The 22,833-nt window shown below is 42.5% G+C and overlaps 1 long non-coding RNA gene across 9 annotated transcripts in view; it reads left to right on the plus strand.

Moving 5' to 3' along the window:
- LOC115602062 overlaps positions 1–22,833 on the plus strand; it is a 40,052-nt gene that overhangs the window by 5,935 nt on the left and 11,284 nt on the right. For 3 of the 9 annotated variants that reach the window (XR_003989585.1, XR_003989590.1, XR_003989587.1), the window contains 8 exons: positions 53–906; positions 1,161–1,232; positions 1,619–1,735; positions 15,013–15,120; positions 18,482–18,578; positions 20,717–20,864; positions 21,830–22,120; positions 22,667–22,825. This is a non-coding gene — a long non-coding RNA (uncharacterized LOC115602062). Of the gene's footprint in view, positions 1–52; positions 907–1,160; positions 1,233–1,618; positions 1,736–15,012; positions 15,121–18,481; positions 18,579–20,716; positions 20,865–21,825; positions 22,207–22,666; positions 22,826–22,833 lie in introns of all 9 variants that reach the window. The other 6 variants (XR_003989586.1, XR_003989593.1, XR_003989589.1 and 3 more) reach the window with 6 other exon arrangements.

The raw sequence follows: 22,833 nt of genomic DNA on the forward strand, positions 1-22,833 counted from the left end.
TTTGTTCTTTAAATGTTTCACTAATCATTTTTCACTCTTCTTCATATTGCAGAAGTCTCTCCTCAGTCCCCTGCAGATACTTTGGTCTACAGCAGTCCAGGGGAATTACTCCAGCCTAAAATGATCTTAAAACCAAGATAGTATTAGATGAAGAAACTTACTCTAAAGTAGTAGTTTCTGCCTCTGTAAGTACGCTGTAGAAAGACACAAGGTGCGGTATTTTGATCAGTTCTTTCTTCCACTGTCACACATGAAGCAGACTCTAAGCAACATCTCTCTCTCTGGCATACGGCATTGTATGCGCTTTGTGGTGACTTCCTGACAAAAAATGCAGAGTAATTGCTGTGATTGCTGTGCTCCCAGCTCTTAAATGTGTACACCACCTCCATTTCAGTCGTGTATGAGCCGTGCTGCTGCCATTTACACGTATGACTCATTTGCACAGGCTTAGCTTTTCTCCTGATTTAGATCCAGCTGCTCCAGCACAGATTCAGTTACCTTTACATTGCCAGGCTCTTGTGCTGCTCTTCTGCAGTAAAGCTCATGGAACCGTGCACAGCCACCCCTGGCTGTTGTATCAGGATACCCCAAACCTCCCCGCACTTGAGGCTGCACACAGACCACACTGTGGGTGCTCACCTCTTCTGCCACTGAGGCAAGATGGAGTCATGGACTGCTTGGACTAGCAGAAGGAGCATTTTCGTGGCTGGAGGGTTCATGATCATGAAAATAATGAATTTTCTCTTTTGTGCAGGAGGATTCTGTACTTCACCTTTTTGCAGAGGCCAAAACTGACACCTGGAAAGATAAAAGCTGTCAGCTCTCAGCTGGTGTTTCATCCCAAGTGGAAAGACCTGTGCTGACTTCAGCTCCCAGAGAATTTGTCCACATCTGTGTTCTTTCAGAGTAGGTGTTTCAGAAATAACCTACTGAAGTTGCTGCATTTCTGTGGGGTTTGTGTACCTGACCTACATACCCAGCTTTGAAACTTCCAGTGCTCAGGAACAAGGTTGAATTCAGTGTTACTTTGTGATGCAAAATGTATGTTAGGTTTTCCTTTATTTTTTCTTCTGTATTCTATACGAATAATCTTGGTGAAAAACATTAGGAGATGCTTCCCCAGTGTTTCATTCCAATTTCTTGTGCCGTTTCTTGTACAGGATGAAATGAATTCCCTTTCTGTACCAAGAACAGACTCTTAACTTAAACCCAAGCTGGGTCTGGATGCTGTGGTAAGTCAGACTGGCTAGCTTGTCATTTACAGCTTGATTCGTACATGTGGGATAACTCTACTGCTGTGGGATACTGGTGGATTGGAATTGCTGACTTATTAAACCTTGGAAATTGGGCTTGATAATGGAAATAGCAGCTTGGTGCACCTTAGTCACAGCTGCAACACTGGCGGTAGCCTTTTCACACGCAAGAACTCAGTATGAGAGGGTGAGCACGGCAGAAACAATCTGTTATGAATGATACTAGTTGTGAGTGTGGACTTGTTCACATTGGCCACGTGCCTCAGTCAACCTGGGAAACGTTACTGAGCTCAGCAGGGGCAGGGGCAGCACAACGGGAGTGGAACAGAAACAACAATTGACCTTTTTTGTGCCATTTTCTCAAGAGCCAGGCTCAGTATCTGGGTGGAAACGTGCCCGTTGAACAGCTTTGTTCAAAAGGAAGCTCAGGAAGATTGGACAAAGTGGCGTTAAGAAGTTAAATCACAAATGAACGTTCAGATGTGAGTTTACTCAGTTCTTCATTCACTGCTGTGGCTCTGCTTTAGAAGAATTCAAATACTGAAATGTATGTCATCATTTTGAAATGCTTAGAAGACAAGGCCAACGTTTCATCAATTTATATTTGTCCCAAATGGCCTTTATATCCAAGAGTGTGCTTGAAACTCTGGATTATAGGCATAAAAAGATGAATGGAATTGTAATGATTTGCTGTAAAAGAAGACTAAGATTTGGGGAGGATGATGAAAGCCAGCTATAGCCTAAGCAGTTTTCTTCTGTGTAGTTCTTCAAAGGAATACAGTGGCAAAATCAAAAGAGATGGCAAGGATATGTTTTATATTACTATACATAAGCAAACAGATGGTTTACTTTTTCTCCTTTTTTAAATATGTAGCTGCTACAGTCTCATTATATCTCTTGGCCTGGTTTCAGATATCAATTTAGTTTGCAAAACTGAGTTGATTGAATAATAGGTATATCACAGTTTCAAATCAATTAGAAATATCACTCGCCAGAGGAGCTGATGGTGCACTCGAATGTCAATACTAAACCCATGTAAGCCATGAATTACTTTGGACTATTTAACATTATAACATTTCTCTGTAACGTTCTGCTGATACCAGTTGGCAGGAGCTGCTGGGGTTGGGGCAGGCTGATCTGTGACCAGATGTAAAGTAGCTCTCAGGGCCCTTTTGAGGGAGTTTCTTTGTCTCTTGGTGCCTGTGTGATTCCCTCCTGTCAGCTGCTTCTAAACTTGATCCTTTCCGTCCTCTCTGTCCTGCTCAGCACTTGCTGCTAGAAGGGTCCTTGCTTTTGGTTTCAGATAGCTGCCTTTGTGCATGCTCAGCGCTTCCTTATTCTTTGTCTTCTTTTGATACTTGTTATTAACTCAGTATGTTATTTCCTGCATCAAGAAGGACGAGATATGGATGGGTGAGTGCTTTATTTTGCTCACTGTAACCCAGTGTTATGCCCAGAACAATTTCTTGTAACCTAGTTTGCCTCTCATAATTATGTATTTCATACAAGTTCTCCTGAGGGGATGAAATTATCCCTGAGAGAAGGGATTGAATAAGGTGGTACGTGTGGGCTTTAAAACCCCCCAGTGTTATCAGTATCCTGCCTATAGAACACTGTTGATTTCTATCATTTAATCTGTTATTAGTTCAAAGCATGATTATTTCCTTAATCTGCAGTACATCACCCCATGGGCCCCCAACACAAAGCACTTGCTTAGATGGGGTCCTGTCCGATGACAGCACTTCTGTAGCAAGCTCTCGCAGAAGTGAATTGGCCTCAAATGTCTCCTCAAGGTGCTGCCATTTCCACGAGGCCATGAGTGTGCTTTGGGAATATGTTGTGTCTTCCCAATGAATCATGATTTTCAGCACAATGCATTGATAACGGAGAGCCATGCAAGAAAGGAGGATGTAATCCAGCAACAGGAGCACGTGCAGCTCTTGTGCTGTGTGACAGGACAGGGTTTATGGATGCTTGAGGACCTCTCCTTTGCGGACAGCCTGGCAGCTGGCTGGGAGGGTTGGAGTCTGTGGAGTTTGGTGGGCTTTCATTGTTGTTGTGTTCTGGTTTTATTTGCTTCTGTTGGCATTGATCTCTGGAAGACAGCAAAAATATTTATTCAGCATAGGCAGGGTGACAGATCTCTCTTGTATGAAGAACTATTTGATGAGCTGTTATTTTGAGTGCCTTTCCTATTCATTGAACTAATTAGCTCTACAAATCTTGCTGTCAAGCAGTCATAGCCACTTATTTATTTGCCCATGTGCAGGATTTCTACTTTGCTGCATATACACAAAGCAGAACACAGAACTATAAAACCAAATGCACCAAAAATTGTCTCTTCGTTGGATATAAATGGAAACAAAATACTCTTGGAATTATTATTACATGTGCCATTAATTTTTATTTGAACTGTCTTATAAAGATGCCAAGTGGTTTTCATTGTTTTTCACTATTGCACTTGTGTAAATGTAGGAAAGTTGTTGAGTTTTTTTCTTTTAATGCTGTTTTACTGTCTTCAGGGGGAAAGGATGGAAATGACTATGTCTAGGTCAGGGGAGAGCAGAGATTTTAATGGCTACCTGGAGTCTCCTGCTGTCACCGACTTCTACATCTCTTTAAAGTTATTGCTTGGTTTGAACCTCCTCTGGTGCTTTCTCTCCTTCTGCCAGCTTTACAGCTTTGGCAGCCTTTTTAACATCGCAGTGAGTGGAGTTAAGTATTTAGTGCACTTAAAGCACTTCAAGCTCATGAACACACAGCCTGCAAGACTGGCCAGTGCTGTGTTCAATTGCAGTGAGTCTGGTTGTTTCTGGCAGTGATGGTACAGAGCATGTTCTCATGGAAGAGATCTAGAAAATGTACTTTGTGGGAGTGCAAAATATGAGTGATGTGATTCCTGGCACAAATGCCTCTTGTGATATAACTACTGTGGCATTTCTGTTTTGGGACCATATCACAGTGGCTCTAGAGACACAGCACTATTCATCAGTAGCCAGTGCTGCTGTCATACAACTGTGAAGTGGGGCCTAGGAAGCGTGTGCTCACCCGTGAAATACAGCCAGATGTTTTATAGCTGCACAGTTGCCTACAAAAGTTGTCAGTAATCCCTGGAAGTTGTGCAATGCAATGGCCACCTGGAATTGCACTGCCTGTTGGGAAGGGATTTGCCATTTTGTAACCTGATGTCTTCAGAGTCGTCACAGCCAAGATTCCTCTTCAACATCTGCAGCATCCTCTGCTCCTGAGCATGGAGATCACAGAGACTTTGCCAGCTGCAAAGCTATGCTGCCAGTGGTCTGGGTTGTAATGGCCACATGACAGTCACTTCTCCTCTAAAGTTAGGGAGATATTTTTTAAGTCTTGGTGTCTTCCTGTGTCCTCCTAACCCCTCAGTACAAAAACCTTCAGTACACCTCATTTTGGAAGCAGAGATGTGGCTGCCCCATCCCTGGCAGTGTTCAAGGCCAGGTTGGACGCAGGGGCTTGGAGCAACCTGCTCAAGTGGAAGGTGTCCCTGCCCGTGGCACAGGGTTGGAACTGGAGGAACTTTAAGGTCCCTTCCAGCCCAAACCAGTCTGGGATTCTATGAATCTATGTAATGGAATTGTGTAGGATCTAAACCAAGCACAAACTGAACTGTTGGAAAGCAAACATTTATGGTTTTGTCCTTTCCACCAAAGAAAGCCCCATTCAAATGCAGCACAAGCAGAGCATACGCAGCCCAAAGGCAATGAGTGGTGACAGCACAGCTGTAAAATGGAAACCTGGTCAATAGAACTGTGCTGATTAGCTTGAGGGCTCTCACTTGACTATCAGAAATGTGTGTCCAATTTTGATGCGTGAGCTTTAAAAAGGCTGTTGGCAAATAGGAAATGATTTAGGAAAGAGTTACAGGAAAGATTGGAAAATCAGGCTGTCTAAAGAGAGACTTAGATTCTTAATCTCTTTATCTTGTTCGAGAAGAAGAATAAAAGAGTGCTTGAGGAAGAGATCTATGATGATAACAACTCTTGAATCTGCAGTCAGGAAGCACTAGCATGATGTTGGCAGCCGTGGCCAGTCATGGTTGAGTCATGCAGTCCTGACTGCGGGCGCAGTCGAACACTTGAGCAGTGTCAAGGTGCTGGGCATTGTTTGCTGCTTGAAACCTGTGGTCCAGACTGAGTCCTTGAAGCTGTGAAACAAGGGCTCTGGTTCATGTCAGATGTGAGATAATTACAGCAGATCAATGGCAAGCCCAATGTACCTGATTTTCAGATGAAATTTGGTAAGTTTGGGAATGTAGCTGGGCAGTGTGACCAGGACAACCTCTGTGGAAGACATTCAGTCATCAAGATGATGGGATAAAGCAAGAATTGGTAAGCTGAAAATGGTGAGGAAGACTTCAGGCCTGGTTTTTGGCCCATTCTCTGTTGATTCCCTTGATGCATTATTAAATGTTGAGGTGATGTTATAAAGATTGAAAGAAATCTGATCCCTTCTCTGAAGTGTGTAATACCTCTCTTTGGGGAGAAAGAAGTCTGTGGATGATGGAAATAGCTTTAGACCAGCACAAACTCCTTGAGTTAGAACGCTTCATGTCAAGTTCTGCCCAAGAGTTCTGATGATGTGGGGCTACATTGTGGAAACTCTGCAGCCCGTGTACCTGCACTTTGGAGAGAAGGGTGGTAGAACAGGAACAGGATTCGAACCACTGGGAATGAGAGGCTCCAGGTTTCATATCTCAGTGTTTGGCAGGTAGCAGTTTATCCTGGACAGAGCCTCCTTTCTCTCTCTGAGTTTCTGTTACTATAATGCATTCTTTGTGTTCTGTCTCCTCCTCTTAAACTTCCTTCCCATCAACCAGATCTCATCCCATGTCACTCCTCTGCTCTGTACACTTTCATTTGGGAAATTCTGTAACTTCTCCTTCTCTAAATGTGTAGGTACATGCAAGAGTCTTCAGCTGTTTGCCAGTTGTGGCTGAAACCAGACAGACCTGACTTCTACTGGAATAAACTGGAACAAGGACTTTAGCCTTGAGGTCAGAGACATGGGTTGTAACTTGGGCACATGCTGGATTATTGACAGCAATTCTGAAAGGATGCATCTGTTGATGCTGACTGACCTCACTGTAGAGAAGTCTGTTCTCTGGTGCCACAGCCCCTCTCAGCCATCATGAGAGCACAATGCGTTAGTTTGATTTGCTTTCTTTGAGCACCTAGCCCACACTGCTGTTTCACCTGAAGCTTTCCTTGATAGAGAACGCGGTTACGGTACCAACCTCATCACAACTTCTGGAGAGAAGAATAACAGCTCGTTGAGGTAAAAGGAAAGATTTTGCTTGAGCTATGTGGGCTTTCGATCAGAGAGGTTAATCAGAAAGGCGTTTAGACATTCTATTCTAAGGAATAGAAATTGGCTTTAAAGGGAAATGCATGCTACATTAGAATAAATTACAAGGTAATGTGATTTGGTAAAGCGGGGTTTAGAACAGTTAAGCTGGAGTGGGCTTTTAATCCATGATGCCTGTTCATTTATTTTAATAGTGAGTTTACAAAACCAACAATAAAGCAGACTATAAAAGATGTAACTCCTAAAAATTATGCTTTAAACTCATAGAATTTCTCTATACCCAGTTAAAAGGAAGCATGGAATTATGCTAAAAATACATACCCTTGCGGGCTGTTCCTTGGGGTGGCAAATCTCAGTGGTGCTGGTTTTCAGATGTGTTTGATTATAAGTCATGCTTGTACCTCAAATTACAGGAAATTGAGTGTTCAGTTATAAGAGAGCTTTGAATTTTAATTCAACTTACAGCATGTGTAATATTTTCTTTAGTCCTAACTGTCTATAGAGTTAACAATATACTCAATAGTGTATATTTCAGTACGGTTTTGAAACATTTCTTTGCTAGTAAGCACTTATGTCTTGGCAGCCCTAGAAGTGCTTTTCCATATCAGCAACAGTGCATGAATGCTGAAACCTCACTAGAGGATTGTGCTGTGTGTTGAGAGATTCTGACTCAGAAAGGCAAATGCATAACTGGTGATTGTATTTAGAAAGTTACTATCGTAAAATTAAGAATTAGTCATCTTTGATGCAGGATTTAAGTCTTTGACACAGAATTTTTCACATCCCAAAACTTCTGAGTAGAAGTACCTACTAGAAGTTATTACAGAACAAAGTCCCCCCATGACACTTACAGCACTCCTACGACCTGTGTTTCTGTTTCTACAGCCCATAGTCAGGATTAGGGAAGAACTTACTGATTTTAAACTGTAGTTTGTGAAATGGCTCAGCTTTGTGCAGGTGCCAGTAGCAGCAGACAAGTGGAGTACCTGTGTGCAGAAGCACCATCTCACCACGTTACTGAGGGCATCTGGGCTTAGCCCTGGGCTGCAAAAGGTTCAAGAACTGTCGGAGGGATCAGAGAGGAGTATTTGCCTGGAAAACACAAATTATGTTCCATTAGTAGCAGGGTATTTACATTTCTGTTGGATTCTTACACTAATTTACAGCATCTTCGCATTGCCTCCCAGATTGGAGATCCTACTCTTTCACCAGCATGTGGGTGAGTGTTTGAAAGCTGATGGGTTTTTCTTTGCAGACAGATTGTCAGAGATGTGCAAATGTACCTGGTGTGGGATGTAAATACAGCCACAAATTGAAGCAACATTTTATTCTGTTTATCAGAAAAACTTACATCGAGGAAAAGCAAGGCCATTTTTTATGTTGATATTCATCATTTAGCAGCTATAATCAAATCTGGGGAAGCAACCAATGTTCTCAGTAAAACATCAGTGTAAATCTCCCTGGAACTTCATTGCTGTGCTGGTTAACTCTGCGGGAGGAGGTGGGCAGAACCTCAGGGAGGGCCACACTGAAGACTGTATTTAACAGGAGAGGGTAAGAAAAGCCTAGGAAAGTTTCTAGTAATCTTGGCTTGAAGGGTAATTTTCTTGTCAAGTGTATAATTAATGCACCATACATTACAGTAGCCCATTGTTATTCTCAAATGCCTGGATACATTTCAAACTGAATGGCTGTTTAACAAAACACTTGGCAGATTTATTACCCTAAGGTGATTCTGTCAGTCAGCATTTTCACGTGGTTAGCCTGAAGGAGGCAGAATCAATTCTGGTATCTATTCTGTGGGATGCCGAGCTGTGGAAATTAAACCACACACACGCATGCACAGCCCCCTTGAAAATCAGGGCTTGTACTGGATCTTCATCTGGTAGCAGTGAAACAGGAATTACCCTTGCAAGCTCCTTGGTTTTTTGCTTCCACAGTCAAAGCATTGTCTGCTGCTTCCACTGTCTAGGAAGGGGAATTCTGTGGCCATTTTTAGATAATGTCCTGAACGTTGTGTTTGTATTTTCATTACAGAACATTCAGGAGCTTCAGAAACTGAGGTTCAGCAGTAACTGTGTGTAATGGGACTCCTTAAAGAAGGAGACATCATGTTGAATTTGTTGTTGCCAGTTCTGCAAGAGAATTCATGGTGTGACTGAATATTGGAGGGATATGGGAGGCCTAGAACTTTTTCCCCAAAAAGCATTGGTTTAAGTTTCCTCTGACACATTATTTAGATTTCAAGGGTACATTTGTATTTGTCAGCAGGAGGTGCAGGTGGTAGATGTGTGTAGCCAGGTATGAGGATATGGAAAATATGTAGTAGGTGAGAAACAAAGAAAGTGTGTTGCAAGTTCGAAGCAGCAAAACATCACATCATCATATTTTTCCATCTGCATTGTCGAGCATCATTTTCCACTCTTTAAATACTCTGTGTAGTATTATTGGATCTTTTTCAACTTTAACTTAAAATGAAAAAGGAATACGTTCAGTGTGTCCAGTTTTAACTCCCTGCTCCCTTTCTGTCATATCTGTTCTTTTGCTACTCTGCTTTCTAATTTATTTATGTTTTGTTTTAGTTTTGAAATCTATGACTTGTCAGAGCTGTTACTTCTTTCCTGTTTCACAACAAGTATCTTTGCTAAAGGCTGAAAAGTCAGCAAAGAATAAAAGTAGGAATGGCAGGGGAGAGTTTTAGTTCCCACACCTGATCTTCTATTAACAGGTTTAAGGGGAGGGAATTACACTTAAAATATATATCAACAAGTAATTCCTTCCTCAAGAATTCAAGTAATTTAAAAATGCTTGTTTTTCACTTAGAGCTTCAAGAAAAAAAAACCAAGAGATAAGAGGTGTTCCTGGTGTGGCTCAGCCTAGAGAGGAGGAAGAGCATTTGAAATAAAAAGATTCCAGAGGTAAAACTTCACTGAGCTGAAAAAAAAATCAATTCCCCCAAGTTGGGCATCAAGGTACCCACCTGCTGAACTGCCTGTATGATCAAATTCCCTCAGCAGAGACACCAAGGTGCATTAAGCAGGCCAGGTTTGTCAGTGGGAGATGGTTCCATGTCAGTCACTGTCACCCCTAACCCCAGCTGGTGGCAATCCATCTGTGCTTGTCAGCCGTGATGGTGGTTATGGGCACTCGTGCGTTAAGCTGGCACTTAGTCCACTGTGAGCCTGAGAGTAGTGCTAGACCTTCCCACAGGGAGAGGCCTCTCTAATGAGACTCATTTAGATAGCTTTAATTAAAGAGCAGCACATACATATGCATAGGAAGCAGTAGCTGGTGGACAGCTTCCTTGGGAGTTGGAGAGGGGGTAGGGAGGGGGACTGGGAGCTTTATCTTCACCTTCTCCCCTGTGGTACTAGGGGGACCCTCTTTAGTTCCCCCCTTACAGCTCAAGGCAATGCCCACCCTCAGGCAGCATGCCCAGGACACTGACTGACACTGTGAGCAGATCATGTGGGCTGGTTTACAGCAATGGGAGATAGAGAGGTCTGGGGATCAGTGGGAGCTCCAAGTGTTATCTTTGTCTAATTGCTGTCAGACCTTGTCATGCTGTTGCTGGTGTTAGCAAAGGTTCCCTGGGAAATAATTGTAATAACTCCCCAGAAAACAATGATTCACTCTCAAGTTACACTGAGCAGTTGTGTTACCGTGTTGAACTTCTAGCAAGACAAAACAACCACCAGCACTGCCTGGGAAGTGGTGGGGCTGGTGTCCATTTACTGGTAGGTTCTCACTGCCTAGTTAGGCAGTTCCTAACCTGCACAGGCAGCTTTCTTGCTGTGGTTTCAAAGCAGCTCAGGGTGTTGGTGCACTGTACAGAGCTGTTAGGAACTGGTGTTCTCCCAGTGCTCATGAGGGCACCTGCAGTGCTGTGGATTTGACACAGAGTGCACTAATAAGTCTAAAGCTAATTGTGTAGAGGCAGCAACACCACAGGGCTGCTGCTGCACTGGAACAAGCTACAGGACACCAGGAAGGGCTCCACGTCTTGAGTCCCAACCCACTGCATCAGCCCCAAGGTGCCCACACCACTGCAACCAGTGCTCTGGAGCAGGGCCTGTGCTGCAGTGTGGAGGGGGGACAGGGTGCAGAGCAAAGTATAGGATCAGCTCAGAAATACATGAAGAATTAGAATCAAAGCATCAGCACTGGTTGTGGCATCACATCTATGATTTCAACAAGTCTTAAAAAATTGTGTTTTTAAGAAGAGATCCTGAAGGTGACAGTAGGATGTTTATTCTCTTCCACCTTGTCTGTGTGCACTGTGTTAACCCTCAGCCTTCTGCTGGCACATGGCCTTCTGGCTGTGTGCTGGGCACTCTGAGGATGCTTTGCAGTCCAGAACTGGAACACTGACAGCTGAGCTGGTGAGTCAAAAATGGCTTTGATGTTGTTCATTTTTAAGAAAGCATCCATTTCAGTAACATTGAGTAATATGAAGTTCTTTTTCTCCTGCTGATTTTTGGTGAAACCAAATCGCCTCAGGAGAACACAGTGCTCGCTGTTTGACCTTTGTTGGTGTCCATTTCAATTTCTGGGAAAAATAAGAATAAACAGAATGTATAGAATTCCCACTCTGATGGTTAATTTCAATCTAGACCTATTCTGTTGTCCTTTTTCCTGAAGGGAAAGGTTTCCTGGAGACTTCTCAAAAAGACAGCAAAGGCATGGTTGTTTTTGCCAGTCTTCTTTTAAAACAAATGGGTATCTTGATCTCAATCTGTTCAGCTTTACTCATGAGAAATGACCCCACTTTGTGTTTGTTCAGTTGGCATTGCATAAGTGGATGGGCATTAAGCTGGTTTTCCAGATTGAAGAAAACTTGCACAGAGAACTAAGATGGCCAATTTATTTTTACATTGCAATATATGTGAATGTGAACTAGAAAGAACTTCCATTGCTTTTAGTAAGCAGGATAAATCCTTTTATTTATATTTTATATGCTTCCACTTGCTCCGTACCCGCAGGCATCCATGAGCCATCCTAAAGTATAAAATGATGCCCAGAAGTTAGGAAATAAAATGTCAGCCCCACATTTGCTCTCTGATTATTCCCCTGCAGGTGTTGGAATTAAGTCTTCTCTGTTCTTAAGAAGAACTCTCATTCCACAAACACTGTCTTTGCTGCAGCATTGTGGACTTATTTTCATAATTCATAATTATCTTGGTTCTTAAAAATTTAGACATACATTTAAAAGCATGATCCAATCTTGCCTGATTGCCACCACATTGTGTTTGAAGTAATTACCATTCATTTGGCTTTTGAGGCTGCTGAATGAATTTTCCACATGAGATTCCTTAATTTGTACATATTTTATTGCTATAAAATAGGTACTGGCAAGCTGCCTAAACTGTAGCGAAGGCCTTTAATTCCTATCCCTATGTTATGAAACAAATGAGGTGCAAGTGAGGAGGCAGAAGATAGACTCCTTAAACCAGGTTTTCTTGACATTGCAAAATTGTCCTTACCCAGGTGCAAATGCACAGGTAAAATCCAAGTAGCTTAGTTCTGCACTGAAGAGCCCCAAATGGTTACTTTTCATACAAGAAAGATAACGTGCCTTTATAGTATAAAAGCACTCTCTTTCTATCCCTGAGCTATTATCCCCATGAGAAAATGTACTCTGCTTGAAGAGGTTATTAGTGCCTTTGTGTTGGCTTTCTGCATACGAAGGGAAACCTCCAAGAATATTAATCCTCCCTATCCTGTCCATCCATCCTCTTACAGCTGAACAGCCCACCTTGCTAGCTGGAGTTCAGAAGCACGGAGGTGCCTGACTGTCTAAAATAGCTGTGATTAGGTGGGGTGAAACAAGAAGGAGTCACCTGCCCTGTTCCCTGCTCTGCCAGGGACACGGGGAAAGATCTTGGGGGCTTCCTTGAATATGGGACACATTCATCCCACCATTAAACTGAGCCTGTGTTCTCTGGGTATCTTCATAAAGAGTCTACTGGTAGATGTAAATATGTCAGAATGGTGTGAGTAGAGAGCAAGTTACAGAACTGCTCTTGAAGCACATCAGGTTTTATAGCTGGGTTTTGCTAAACAATATTGTAACAGAATTTTAGGATAAAATCCTAATGTTAATAGAGAAAAAGGGAAGGAACTTTATTGGTTTTCTTGTTCATTTGCTTTAAAGAATTGCAAGAAAGTTGATGGATTTCCCTGTTTCCCTGTCGGGACACTTCATGTATGACCTTTAAGGAAAAAAACTACAAAATAACAGTTCTTGGCATATGCCTTTGTATAAGCATAATTGGAACATAATTCTGCCCAGCCCAAACTAAGCAAACCATCCCTGGTGATCTCACATCTCCTGTTTATCATAATCACAAGGCTTTCATAAATTAAGCAGCAGGACTGGGGAGGTTTGGATCTCACTAATGAGCAGCACTTGTTGACAGTCAGCTGTTCTGTGGGAAATCCAGCCTCACCTCATCCTTTTAATGGGGAAGCACAGGAGCCCCCCAGTGCAGAGCTTGTTATAAACCTGGCTAATTGTATTTGTCGGTGCAGGAACACCAGGGCTTCCACAGGGAGAACTTTTAAGGATTGGTGTAAATGTGGAGTGTGCCTGGTAGTTATATAGGGGTGTGTGGTCAGAAAGTTGGCTTTAACTACCTCGGCTTACTTTGTGATGGACAGGCTGCTCTGAAGCCCCACTGGAGTCAATACAATAAAGGCTTTGTTGAACTTGAGGACCAGATTTGCAACTTCAAACATACAAAATACATTCAGAATAAGAAATGGGCCTGACACTGGACATCACAGGGAGTAGCACACCTTCCTTCCCTCCACCTCTAGCTACTTAACCCAGCTGCTAAGGAAACTTATATCTTAGTCATACTAAACCTTTACCTGCTTGAAATGCCTTGGCCTCCTGAGCTCATTTTCACTATGCAGAGTCTCTCTGGCCTGGGAAGAACATCATGGATGCACTTGGCATACTGTGGCCCTCTCAGTGCTGAATCAGTTGAGCTGTTTATGAAGACATCTAAATTTAAGACCAGAGCTTCATGTGCTGTTGTTCAAAGAGGACTCAAGGACACAGTTTCTTCCAGGGTTCGTGTTCAGTGCTAGCTATTTCTGTATTGATTCCAAGAAACCTGCAATTTCTCTGCTTGTAAACATAAGCCTTTTTCTGCATGCAAACAGCAGATCCCAGCACCCTGAAAACAACAGGAAGGGATGTGGCCTGTGTCTCACGTGAGATTTCGCTTGTGTTTCCCAGTTAATGGCAGGCAGAATTCAGAGCTGCTGCCTCTGTTATTGCTTCCAGCCCCAGAGCGAGCTTGGCAGTGGCTGGTTCCTGTGCTGCTGCACTGTGCTGTGCTGTACGTGAGCCGTACACTGAGACATGCACCTTCTTGTGCCTACGTACCAGAATAAATCAAAGCCAAGGTGGTTCATTGTACAAGAGAACACCACATTGGATTGTCAAACTAGTTGTAATACTCTCAGGACCCTCATTCTCTGTGATCTCTTCATCTGGGAATATTCACAGCCCCTTTGATGATTCTTTACTGAGATGGAGACTCCCAGGGAGGACAAATGTTCTGTTTTATTATGGTGATACATAACTTAATTTTGAGGCAGATCACAGATTTCTGTCTGACATTTCTACCTTTCAACTGTTGTAAGTTTTTCAGCAAACAGTGAAGGAAAGGGAAAAAGACAAAACCACCATGTTAAATGTTAATGTGCTTTGCTTCTCCCTCTGGAGGGAGAGCTCCAAAAATGTACAACAGTTTTAAATCTTGTTTCAATACATTTTTTTGTGTGAAAATATATGAAGTGTAGTCTGAAAGGACAAAAGAAACCTCTCATTTGTCCTTTAGGCAAAGCTTTTTAAGTGTTCATACATAAAATATGATTGAGAATACCAGTGGCATTTCAACTACAGGCAAAAAGCAAGGTGAAAAATGTTCTGGATTATCCTAAAAGCAGAAGTTTCATTCTTAGGTTTTTTGTGAAAAGTTCATCGATAAAATGGTGCAGGATGCAAATGAACTGCTGAATGCAAACTTACTCAGTTGAAGAGAGAGTTCTACTAGGGCAGTGCTGGCTATGAAATGTGTTTCTATCCAAGGTGTAAATGGGACTGTGGCCTGCTTTGCTGGTGGTGTTTGTCTTCTGAAAAAGAGATGAATGTACAGATTTACTCATCAGGTGAGCTTCCACCTTAACTGTAAATTCTTAGGAACAACCTTTGCTGTTTGGTTTCATCACATCAAAATAAAGCACTAGCCCTGGGTTCACGCTGTAATAAGTAAATGAAGTCCTCCTAGCAGGACAGAAAATACTTCCTTTAGCAACACTCTATCAGAGGGGGCTGTAGTTAAGAAAACAGCCCAGGTAAACTTTGGAATGTGCATTTACAAAGACAAAAATACCATTTGCGTTCCAGGTCATTTCTGCCTCTGTGGATGTGGTTTTGCTGTGTGTGAGAAGCACCTCTTGCTGTTCCGTTGCTGCTCTCTAGAGTTGGCCAGTTATGAAATTACAAAGTGCAGAAGTGAGTAATACTTTGATTTGTGCCTTATCCTGGGTGGAAAAGGAAGAACCTGGTTGTGTCTCACGCTGTCTACATGCAGGGACTTGCATTGCAGCTCACACAGTCTCTAACCTAGCTGTGGCTGCACTGCTTCGAATTGGCAGCAGGAGAAGCTGAAGGGAAAGTGCAGACAGGTTGATTTATCAGAGAAGCTCAAAAAATGTTTCTTTCTGCCATTGTTTTCCCCTGACTGATCCAAGCCCCCAAAGCTGCTGACACAGGCAGGAGATACATGTGAGCACAGGGGATGAAAATACTGGAATTCTTTCACGTAAGGCAGAACATCTTGGCTTTGAGTCTGTGTCTCTTCTCTCTGCACAGATCTGCATGGTCCCTCCTGGGCTCAAACCCAGCCTGGGGCAGTTTTGGTTAACAAAAGTGTGAGGAAGTCTGTGTGAAGAAGTCTGTGTGTGCACTCTTCAACACCAATACTGGCACAATGTGTTTGTAGCAAGGCTTATTTCGTTTGGGAAACCAGTCAAATGCCTTTGCAGGCATCAGAGGGATCTGCAAGAACACCTGTAGCTAGCTAGCAAACCAGCTTGCCAGCAGGTGAGGTCTTCACTCAGCAGTACAGGCCACAGGCCACTGATGGGTTGGATGAAATAACCATTTGCTGGATAAAGAACCCCCTGTCTTGAAGTCTGCCCTGACTTTACGCTCCTACATGGGTAACACCTTATGAGCTCAGGTTCCTTATTTAAATGTTATTTTAAACAACTTCTATCCTCTTGTCATCATTTCTGCTCTGTTATTTTGATGTTTTATCTTCTTATTATTTGCAATCCAAACTGACCATTTTACTACATAACCACTTGAAAAAGAGATGTCCTGCTCACATGAGGGATACCTCCAGAGAAGGGCAGTCCTGCATAATTTCCTCTCCTTTCACAGAAAGCCTTCATATTGGAAAACTGGGGAATATTACTTTCTGGCCCTGCACACTCTCCTGGGTAGAAAGGTCCTGAAACACAATTTATTGTAAAACACACAGTGGTTACAGAGCTAGCACAGTCAATGATATTCCTTTTATTACCACTCAGATGAGAACACAAAATGACATTGGAAAGCAGTGAACTCACCAGAAGGGCAGAGAAAGCCATTAAATTCAACACGCATCATATTTCATAATCAGAATCCTGCAGTCAGAGCTGACACCACTGAATGAGTTTGTTGCAGTCATGATAATATAAAACCTGCTGCATCTGCTTCCCTTGGCACTTTTCTTTGTAGACTCTTGCAGTGTATGGGCTATTAATCATCAGTAGCCAGGGACACTGCAGACCAATGCACTTTGTATTGCATAAATTGAAAATGCATCACTATTAGAGAGAAAACTGCCTTCTGTACATCTCTATTTAGATAAGCAGTTTCCTAAAGGGCTGCCATGCTATTATGGCTAACCACTTAATTGGAGCCCTTTCCACAGGCTGGTAATTGGGAAGGGGGTGGTAATGCAATCCCTTTTGGAGCATGTATGAAAACAAGGCAGGGAACGCATTCCCTTTCTGACCTAGGAAGCCTGACAGAGCTGGAGCTGGAGGAAAGAAAACACAGGCAAATATATTGTATCATTTAACCTCAGTAAATTAACTTTATAAAGGAGAGGGCAGAGCGTCCCTGTGAGTGGGAGAGGGATGTTGTATAACCTGCACGGGAATGGATTCTCTGTAGCTGACTGGAGCAATGGATCACCAGAGAAGGGATGTTGCCTTTCCCTCTGTTAGCTCTGCTAATAGAAGACGGTAAGCTAAGGTTTAGGAAGATAAAAAAGTTTTAGTGGCAACCTGAGAAAAGACAATTGCAAATTCAGCACTCAAAATTGCTCTTTTTAAAGAGAACCCATTTTATTTTACTGTCATTTGTCCAAGTTTTATAGATAAAGAGGAAAGATCAGCAACTAATGAAAATGGGAAATCGGAAGTAATTTGACAATGGAAGTACAGCTTTTAAACTGCCTGTGTTCAACTCTCAATTGCTGCATGGCTTAAGTAATTTCTCTTGAAGGGTCAGTGTTTGGAACTTCATCGATCTTTGGTCATAGCTGCCCACATTTAATTCCCATGCCACCTATCATACTCTATGGATCTCATTTCCTCTGTGTGGTCAGTGATGTGTTCAGAAAGACATGAGTCTGGGTAGAAATTATGTGAATTTGTGTTGAATCCCATATCTCCTGATACTTGCTGGCTCAAACACAGGTATATTGGCTAAAGTGCTTGGGCCGGAGCCAAATCAGAACCGAGTTTAAGCTGGGACCCATACACGTAGCTTGTTGAGAACTGTGATCTTCAGCCTCTCACAGCTGCTGCCTAGCTTTAGCTTGGGGGTGTTTATGATTCACCTACTTCACTGACTTCTTCAGACAAAGTTCTGTAGAAAGTCTGAAGTCCAACCATAACCCAAAATATTTCTGTCTTGATGGATCCAAACAGCTCAGAAGATCTCCTGTCACTCAGGTATGATGTCAAAGTAAATTGAACTGGGGAGGTGTTTCCTGAGCATGTCTCTTGGTGAGGTTATTTAGGCAGAGCTGGAGGATATGGAGAGCACCGGTTATTAGACAAAAAGATGGCAGGATCTTGGCTACAGGATGAAGTAAGGAGGGTCAGGCTCTAGCCCATAATCACAGGCTTTTGTTTGTGTGCACATTAACAATAAGCCCCAGGAATGGTGCCTGCACCTGAATTGTGCTGGGCTTGCTGATCTAGCTGATTGGCACTGACTTGCTTCTGTAAGTCACCAATGCCCAAGCTCTGACAAAGAAGTGACAGATACAAGAGGCCCCTTCATGTGGAAAAGAAAAGGGGCCACGGTCAAGTCATTCACAGAACAGCACACAGTAAATGTCAGTCCTTCCAGTTTGTGCCTTTGACTCTAGGCTTTAATCCTGTTCGAGGTTAAGCTGATCTAAATCCAGGCTGCTCCTGCGTGCTTTGGTGCTACTGTGCATAGCTGAGGTTAAAACAGGTTTTGCTATTTATTTGCATTATCTTTCAGAACTGGCTCAGAGGGTGTTTGTGTATGTGATCCTGGTGCCCAAACGGGAACCAGAAATAAGGGCTGTACTTTACTCCAATAAGTAGAATTGAGTTTTAAACTCTGATCCCAGGGTCAGTAGCAGGGAGAGGTCACTTACTGCAGGAGTTATGAATGAGAACAGAATTATCTATGAGGGACAATGGTTTGCTTCTGTGGAGAGAACATTAAGGATTGAACTTGGAAGAAATCTGAAATTAGATGTGCATAGTTAGAAACGCCACTCAGATGTTGGTTAGTTGCCTTCATCTTGCAGTTTAATGAGAATTTCATTTCATTCTAGGTCACCTGGTGGTGAGTTATAACCAACACTAACTGCTGGCTATGTGGTAAAGCAGTCAAGTGATTCATGAAGAACATGTTACCATCTTTAACTGGAGGTAACAAGAAGTATCTTCTGTTTTAAAGCAATTGCATGGTTATCTCTGATTGAATCATGGAAGGATTAAAAACTACATTCACCTGAGTTGAGGACCAGGGCAGGACTGATTCTGAGTCAAGGTGGCTTGATTCTGGGACTGATGCCTGTGTCTAACACCTGAACATTAATGCTACCTATAAACCCCCCACAGAAATGGGTTTAGAGAAATTCTGTCTGCTCTCTGCTGTCTACCACAAAAGATTCTGAAGCCTCAAGAGCTACTAGGTCTGATTTTAAAAGGCAAGTAGTTGTAACAACATTCAGGTTATGAAAAAGCTCTTTTGAAAGCCAAGCAACTGCTCAGAAGATTGCTACTGCTTAGTATTGGTTTCTAGAAAATTACCTATTTAAAAAGAGTGAAAATTTTTCTTTTAAAACACAAACCAACCCCCCAAATGCACACACTGATATTGAAAGCTGCCTTTGCTTCACTTCTAGCTTTGAATACAGGTTGTTTTGCAAAAAATAATAACATTGAAGCATGGAAATTTGTTGAAAGAAATAAATTATGCAGAGGTTGCCTAAATAATTGAACAGATACAGTAAACAAAAATTATGACTCCTTACAAAACACCTCATCTCGGTAGCATTTTGTTCTGTGGGAACAGATGCGGGTTCTGCGTTTTGAGGCTTTAATTTTCGTCACACAGTATCCTGTCCTTGGGCAGAGCAGTGTGGCAGATGCAGAGTAATGTCCCAAAAGACCTGTCAAATGTTGTGCTAGCATCCTTCCAAATTTCTGCTGTGAATTAAAGTAGCTGGATGCTAATATCCCAGTCTTTACTGTACAACTATTGTATTATGATATATTCTAGCATCAGCGAGTGAGCATGGCTTTGAAAACAAGATCTCATGATATTTGTTAGTTAGCATTATCAGCGTGGTGAGTTACAACAGGTAACCTGTTCAAATAGGCAGTTCAGCTGACCTGAAAAGACAATAAAAAAGCCCCACGGTGTGGAAATCCATCATGGATTTCTTGTCTGTATCCTCATTTCTTTAGATGAATGTCTGTTAGTCAGTAATGCCTTTTATTAATGCCTTAGTTTCACTTGGGATGTCCCAGCCCCTGGTTCAATCTGCTGATAGCCTTTGACATATTGCTCTTGCTATACATAAAGCTATATTTAATATCAATTTAAGCTCCTTCAGTTGTAAGAGTTACTCATGAGAAAACAAATACAAATCAAAAAGAAGCACTTCTGAAGCACAGGAAATTTTCTTTTTTAATGTATGTAATTACTTTCCTCTTTCAATATTGCTAATGTATATAATTACTTTTCTCTTTCAGTGTTAGTAATGGGAAATTTGGAATTGCACTTACACTCTGTTGTAAGACTTTCCAACAAGCAGAACAAGCTATTGCAGCAAAGTCAGGGTTTACATTTATTTGGTCCTTGGGGGGGGCTGCTGGAATTAAGACTAGAAGTAAATGAGGCCTCCCTGATTTAGTATACAGTGCCTCAAATGTGTTAAGCAGTTAGTGTGATTTATGTGTTTCCTTCCTCACACACACCCTCTGTAAAAGAAAATCTAATCAGGATTTAAAGTTAGGCTGTATTTGTTGCATTGATTCTGCTGAATTGTTTCTATTTCTTCTTCTATGTGGAAGAAAAGCTAAGCCAAGAATATTACAACAAAATATTCCAATTAAAGCTGTATTTGACCCATAATGCAGTGCAGTATGTATCACACCTTGGTTTTCCTACTATTAGCAACATCTCAAATTGAGATTGCAGTAACTACTACCTACAATAGTTGATACTGTTGAGAGATGGAATGGGTCAGGACTTTTGCTTTTGTGATCTGGGGACACAGAAGAATGAGCTGAGGAGTCAAACAGAATTTGATCTTCCCTCACTCCCAATGCTAAACCCCTGACCCAGTGAGTAGTGTTTCTGTAGGATAACAACCTCCTGCAGCATCCCTCGAGATGAACCACATCAGAGAAAAGTCCCCAGTTCCTGGTGGTGCTGCAGAGAAGGAAGAGAGCAGACAGCACAGCATCCAATTTTCTTAAGATCACTCAGCAGACTTTCTTTTCCTTCCTTTTCCATGTTTGTATCATATTAATTTGCCTTTTTCTTGAATGTACAGACTAGCAGTAAATGGCTCCATCTGCCTTGGAGACAGGGATGGAAGAGCCTTAGCCTTACTCCCTGGTGAGAACACAGAGGAAGAGGCCAGCACAGTCAGACTAGATATCTGCACCAGCCATGACTACCTTGGTGGATCTAGAAGAAAGGTAAGAACTGTACCTTCGAGGTACAAGTGATTTACACTGCTGAGAACAGTACTGATCTGCCCAGGGCTGTGTTAGAGGGACATGCAGTGAGTTCTATACATGGTGAAACCACACATGGATTTTACTTCGCTGTGTAGTAAACGGAAGAGGAATGAATTTAAAGTGCCACTGCCCTCTTCAAGAGGGGGGAGTTCAGCCTGAGCCCTGCCTGCTCATCAGGGAGTGGGAACAGCAGGAGCACAGTGTGTGACACTGGTGCTAGCCTGGTATTTTACGCACTAGAGGGATGTCATGTGGATTACACAGCAAAATCCTCCCCACTGATGTGCCTGGTAACAGTGTGTTTCCAGGCTTATGTTCTGGGAATCCTTCCTTCTAGTGCCACTGGGCCTTCTGATTAAGCGTAGTTCCCCAACATAAAGGGACACAAAGTGATTTCCTTGCAGACTTCAGTTGTGCATCCCACTGGCCTCATGCAGGCAGCCGGGGATGAGAGCTAGCTTGATTTGGCAGTAGCCTGGTATTTTCACTATGGGGAAAACACAGCTTTAAAATCCCCTAGTTATTTCTGTGAAACAACATGTTCAGGATTGATTACTTCTGGAAGCTGTTGCAGCTGAAAGTGTAGCTGTGTAAAGACTTACAGGTGCAGCAAGTCGGGGTCATCCAGGTAAATCATTGCCTGCTATCAACAAGGAATTTAACAGTTTGGGTTAGCTGTTAGGTGAGCATGCACAATGGGCTGTGTTGAAATCTCAGTAGTGCTTTTCCGTACTGTTTGATACAGCTGGTAAAAAACCCAAACAATAAAACCCCCTCACCATGAGCTTTAATTATTTTATGATGTCAGCAGGAATGTCTTGAGACTTAATGCTCAGAAAAAAGCTGCAGTGGATCAGAACCAGATTCCTCCCTCTGCGTCTGCACAGCTGATTGATTTGTATTTGTTTAATATTTTCAGCTAGCTATATATGGAAAAATCATTGTCACAAGCTTCCTTGCTGGTAAAGGAGCTCAGCAGAACAGGAGGAGGACAGGCAATCAGAGGAAACACTGCAGGGATATGAAATGAAAGAGATGGTACAGCAAGTTAAGGAAGATGTCTCCAGGGGAAGAACAGAAGAGAAAGTCTTCCTCGTGTCCCTGCTTTGCTGCAGAGCAGTTTTCCGTACTGCAGGCATGTGAGCTCACTTCCATACTGCCTTCTAGAGTGAGCCCCAGCTAGTCCTGGAGGAAAACATAAACCTGCTTTTAAGGTTAGCATGTTCCAAGACAATATGGATATATTCAACACTAATCTGGCTCTTCCACCCAGCAGAGCTCTTTGACAGTACACCACCAGGTAGCTGTTCACTATCATGAGTGTGCTCTCTGTGTCATGCTGTAAACACGCCTTTATTTTGAACCAAAACTGAAAAGGAAAGGGAAGTTTCCTGGTTGTAGGGTCCTTAGAGAACGTGAAGGCCAAACCTTGTGCTGTGTGGATGTGGGCCTGCTCCAGTTGGTGCCAACCCCGGGTGACTGCGATGTGTACACACAGTACACACAGCCTTAGGATACACAGGAGCTAATTTAAATTACCAAACGCACCTTCCTTCACTTGCAGTTCCGCGTTGCATGTTTTCCTGCTAAACAGGGAGTGCTTTAAAAGAGGTATATGTGGCTCTTCATGAGAGTTACGTGGTCTGAGATATGGAGAATGCCAGACCAATTTTCTGGTTTTATAATCTGCAGTATTTGATATATTTTTTATTAAATTAAGTGTTTATCCACGTCATCTTATAGATTACTTCTTTGTCCAGGCATTTGTCACAGCCAGCTCTTTCCAGAAGCTGTCTTCATCATTAAGGGAAACTTCATTTACAAACTATAATGAAAGAATAGCATCCTGCAGCCGAAGCTGGAAATATTTGGCAAATGACTCTACTTGAAAGCTTTCCATGGGATGTCAGTCAGCTCCAGTAAGTTC

This window comes from Strigops habroptila (genome assembly GCF_004027225.2).
Source record: "Strigops habroptila isolate Jane chromosome 13 unlocalized genomic scaffold, bStrHab1.2.pri S16, whole genome shotgun sequence".
Lineage (NCBI taxonomy): Eukaryota > Metazoa > Chordata > Aves > Psittaciformes > Psittacidae > Strigops > Strigops habroptila.